Source organism: Pinus tabuliformis, chromosome 3_2 (genome assembly GCF_031772625.1).
Source record: "Pinus tabuliformis cultivar Carrire ecotype Pingquan chromosome 3_2, CPIR1, whole genome shotgun sequence".
In the NCBI taxonomy this organism is placed as follows: Eukaryota; Viridiplantae; Streptophyta; class Pinopsida; order Pinales; family Pinaceae; genus Pinus; species Pinus tabuliformis.
The window spans coordinates 965,793,667-965,799,219 of NC_142302.1; positions in this window are offsets into that span (position 1 = coordinate 965,793,667).

Below are 5,553 nucleotides of genomic sequence, written 5' to 3' on the forward strand. Positions count from 1 at the left end.
AATTGGAGCTAGAATTCAAGCTAGAAATAGCAATTTTATCAGAGGGGGCAGAGATGCCAGGTTTTGGCCACGAATGCAGTTATATAGAGGGGCAGAGAGGAAAAGTACGTGGATGCCAACATTCTTCAGGTGAATTTGTAGGTGTATTTGGCTAATTTTGCAGAGAAATCATGAAAAACAGGGTTACTGGTGTTTTTCGGGTAAATACCTGTTTACTTTGAGAAATGCTGTGGTGAATAGCTGCGGGCGGAGGCCGAACAGGTCGGGTTGCAGGTCGAGTAGGTCTTGGCGACTGTCGGGCACGTCGAATGCGCAGTGGACGTGAGTGGCATGCAAAAGTTTGCAACATTTGTTTGCATAAAAAACAAATGAAAACGATGTTTTTTGCGATTTTTAACACAAATTTGGGCTTTTGCGGCATTTTGGCGCTTTTTTGTTATGACGTCAGCATGATGTCATTGGCGGGTCCCGGGTACGGCAGGGTGATGTGGCAGCTGACTGGTTTGACGACGTGGCACAGGACATGGTGGCAGGGTGGGGATGCTGACAGATGAGCTGGCGGTGACACGGAGCAGCGGCGGGTTGACGCGGAGGTGACGTGAGCGGTGACGTGGCGCTGACGTCAGGGGCGGAGAGACAGAAGGCGGTTTGTGGTTTTATCAGACCGCCTTCTGTACGGGGGCGGTATTTGTCAGAGCCCGCCCGATACAATCAAAACGGGACACCTGTCTTCTGTACGGCGGAGAAACCGCTAGGCTATCGGAAGCTAACCGTCAAACGTCGGGGTCGCTCCGAAATTGCTGAGGGCCATCGGATGGGGAGTGCCCGATCCGACGGTGGATGTAACTACGAGTTGGTGGGATGTTAACATATGGAACCCGCCCGAATATTTGAATATTAATACAATGCGGCGGGGGTTTAGACTTTGGGTAATATGGGTTTTATGGGTTTGTAAGTGGGCGCCGGTGGTTATTAATTTAACCAAATGCTAAATCAATCCTAGGTTTGAACGCGGAAAGGCTAATGCCAAACCCCAAATGAACTTAGCATTTCCCCAAACTGATGTTATAGGGCTATAGTGCCAGGCGATGAGAATATGAATATTCGGATATTTATACAATGCTGCGGGGGTTTAGACTTTAGGTAATATGGGTTTGTAAGTGGGCACCGGTGGTTATTAATTTAACCAAATGCTAAATCAATCCCAGGTTTGAAATTAGAAAGGCTAATGCCAAGCCCCAAATAAACTTAGCATTTCCCAAAACTGATGTTATAGGGCTATAGTGCCAGGGGATGGGAATATGTATTATTTTTGGGTTTTTATATAATTTTTTGTATAATAGGGGATAAGGAAATGATCTAGGGAGCTAGATAATAGAGTTAGGATTTAATATGACCTTGTGAAGTGAAAGTGTAGGGGCATGAAGCTATGTTTACGAAATGAAACTTAGGCATAGTACTGAATGGAATATGGAGAAATGATTTTTACACAAGAAATGTGGCTTCTTTTCATTGAATAAAGTCAAAGCTTGACTTAGTATTTTACAAGAAAGAAGTGATAGCAAGACTTATTGGGCAGATCCCAAGGTCCCTAAGGGGTGTTAGTAAGAACCTTTGAGGGGGAGGGTGAAAGGGAGTTAGACATGCTTCCATACTTCTGCCATCAAACAACTGCCTTGACATTTCTGTGATTGATGAGATGAGTTTTGTTTTGACCATACAGAAGAGATCCAAACCTTGCCTCTGCAACCTCAAACTACCTACCCAGCCTAATTCACCTAACATTTTTTCTTCCATTTGATTGGGTGCACTTAGACTTGTAGACCATGATTATCCTTTTTTCTTTTGACTGTCCTCCTATCTAAATGTACCCTTATTTCTTCCAAGGGCCCAGATTAAGCAGTTGGGCTCCTTAATTTCTCTACCTAGCTAGTGATCTGCCAAGCTTGAACTGTTTGGACAGATATTCATTCTCTAGTCTAGAACATGCAATTTAAAACATGGCATGGTCTAGATTGAACTGTTGGGCCATCCATCAAGCTAGCAGTGGCATTTTGGCTAGCCACTTTCCTGGTCTTTCTTTGGGGTTCATTTTTATCATTTTTTCTGACCAATTGATTTTTCTTGCCCTTTGATTTTTCTTTTAGGGCATACCCTCTTTACATTTTTTAGTTTTCTCTGTCTCTTTACAAAATATGGAACCTTTGCAGCATGAAAAGATGAACATATTTGGCACTTCCCAGGTCAATCATGAAAAATGAAACCTATTGGTATAGGAACCTAACAGTGGCTCCACTTGGGGATGGCCTTTCCTTGTGAAAGGCCAAGAACAACAGGTCAGACTGCCTTATCTTTCCATTCTTACTGCAGTCTGAAACTTCCTTGTCTTGGAGACCAAAAAAGTGAATCTTCGAAACCTGTATGTAGTAGCTTTTGAGCTAATTTGTGCAAAATTACAGCTCTGTCTTTATTGGTTTCTCTGAGTATTGATCATTATCTATATACTTCCCAAGTCTTTTTCCTGATCTGCTTTGTTAATTTTAAAATATACACCAAAATGGTGTAGTTCCTTGACTTCTTCAAAATCTGCTGCATGTTGTTCCTTATTTAATTGCTGAAAAATAAAAAACTTCCGGAAATACAAATATTTATGTACAATACATAGTTGTGCTGTGTTCATCAGAGGGGATTAAAATAATGTTTGAGCATTTGCCCATTGACTGGGCCTTCTTCAGTATTTGTGCCATCCAGACTCCTCAGAAAATAGGTGTTATTACCTTGTACAACATGGATAACATATGGTCCCTTCCATAGGAAATCAAATTTGCCATGTTTTCCTTTGTCCTCTCTCCTTGAATCCCATCTCAACACTTTACTTCCTATGAAGAAATCTTCAGCCTTGGTTCTTTTGTCAAAGATATTTTTGAGTTTATCTTGTAGGAGTTGGGTTCTCTGATACACTTCTTCTCTTGTTTGCTGCAAGTGGATAGTTTGATTGATCCTTCTTTGAATATCATTAGGCTTTGATTGTATTTCTTGCAGCAACTTAATCACAGGGATTCCCAAAGATGAAGGGAACCTTGCTTCCATTCCATAAACTAGTTCATATGGACTTGTACCAATGGATCTTTTAGTGGTCAATCTGTCTACCCAGAGCACATTTACCAGCTTCTTATGCCAATTCTTTTTGTTCTCCTCCAAGACCTTTTTGATGATGTTGATGAGGCTTTTGTTGGAGGACTCAGCTAGGCCATTGCCTTGAGGGTAATAGGCTGTGGAATGGCCTAAGGTGATGTGGTACTTATGGAAAAAGCTGATCATTCTTTTGTTTTTGAAAGCAGCAGCATTATATGTAATGATCTTTTCTGGACAGGCAAACCTTGACAAGATGTTGGTTTCTAAAAATTGCATAATGATTGAGTCATTGGCTTGCCTACAAGGGATAGCTTCTATCCATTTGGTAAAATAGTCTGTGGCAGTCAAAATCCACTTGTGTTGGCCAGAAGATGAGGGATGGATTTCACCAATGAAGTCTAAGCCCCATTGCTGAAATGGTCTTTCAGTTGAAATAGGTTTGAGTGGTAGAGGTAACAGCTTTCTCCTGCCTTCAAAGATCTGACATTTATGGCAAGACATTACAAATTTTTTCACATCAGTAAACAAGGAGGGCCAATAAAATCCAGCCCTTAGGATTTTATCAGCTGTTGATTTCTAGTATAAGTGTCCTCCATAGTCACCTGCATGAAATTCCTTAAGGACATTGTCAGTTTCATCCAAGGTTAGGAAATTAAGTAAAATTCCTTCATGATTTTTCCAAAACAAAGAACTGTCTATAATACAAAACTTTGATGCTTTCATTTTCAAGAATTTCTTTTTGGTTCTGGACAACCCTGGAGGAGCTTACAGGTTAACAATACAAAACATATGTCAGCATACCAGGGTGATTGTAAAAAGGCTTGATTGATCTGTGGAGTCGCCATCTCCTCTTTGTTGTCCAGTTCATTGATATCAAGGGCTTGGAAATTGGTTTCAGTCATCAGTTTGGCTAGCCCTTGTCCTTTTATCATTTTTGTAGGCTTGATTTCAATGTCATATTCTAATATATTGACAATCCATTTGCCCCTTTTGCCTTCTATTCCTTCTTGAGTTAAAATGTCTTTAACCACAACATTTGGGACATAGGCAATCACATGAGAGTATAAAATGTAAATTCTGAAATCCTTGATGGCCTTTACTAGGGCATATGCTTGTTTTTCCATGATTTGATATCTTAAGGGAGCATCCCTAAGAGCTTTTCTAAAGAAAGCAATGGGCTTTTCACACCCTTGGTCATCTTTTTGTAATAGGACAACAACAATTGTATGCTCAGATGCGAAGGAAAAAATGATGAAATCTCTATCAAACCTGGGACTTGTGAGGACTGGTGTATTTGTCAAAGCTCTTTTGATGTCCTTAAAGGCTTGTTTAGCTTCCATGGTCCATTTGACCTTACAATCCTTTTTCAGCATGTTGTTTAACAGTCTTATGAGCTCAGCTAAGTTAGGAATGAATCTTCTCAAGAAATTAATCTTCCCTAGAAAAGCTTGTAGTTCTTCGATGTTTCTTGGATGAGGCACTTGAAGAATAGCTTGAATTCTGTCCGGGTTGATCCTAATACCATCTTTTGAAATGATGTGACCTAGGAGCTTGCCCTCTTGTAGGCCAAACAGTGATTTCTTTGGGTTTAAAGATATGCCATATTTTCTGCAAATTAGAAACACTTGCCTTAAATGTTCTAGGTGTTCTTGGTCTGATTTTGAAAAGGCAGTGAGATCATCAAGGTAGACTACTAGGAAATCATGGATTTCTTTGGCAAAGGCTATGTCCATTTCTCTTTGGAAAGTGGCCCCTGCATTCTTAAGCCCAAAAGGCATTTTGACATATTTAAAGGTTCCCCAAGGTGTTGTAAAGGCAGTTTTGTCTTGATCATCCGGGTGTACTAAAATCTGATTGAATCCAGAGAATCCATCTAACAATGAGATCCTAGAGGCTCCCACTACCCTTTGTAGGATATGATCCATTTTTGGTAAGGGGTAATGGTCTTTGAGAGAGACTTTGTTCAAGTTTCTTAGGTCCACACATAGTGTCATCTCTCCCGTTTTCTTTCTAGTAGGCACTAGATTTGAAATCCATACTGAGAACCTAATTGGAGCTATGATTCTTGCCTCATACATTCGTTTAACTTCTTTTGAAATGAGGGGAAGGAGAACAGGGTTCACCGTTCTAAGCTTCTGTTTAAAAGGTTTTTGATTATCTTTCAAAGGTATAGTGTGTTGGATGACTGAGGTATCATAGGACTTGAGGTCCTCATAACTCCAAGCAAATACATCTTGGAACTCTTTGAACAAGTCAATGTATTTCAGTTTCTGATCAGCAGGCAAAGCTTTGGAGAGTTTTACCATTTTGGGATTTTCTGTGGTTCCAATGTTGCAGTCCTCAATTTCAGCATTTAGTGGTTGCATTTTTGGCTTCCTAGAAATATCATTTGAATCGAATAAATCCTCCAAAGGAGTC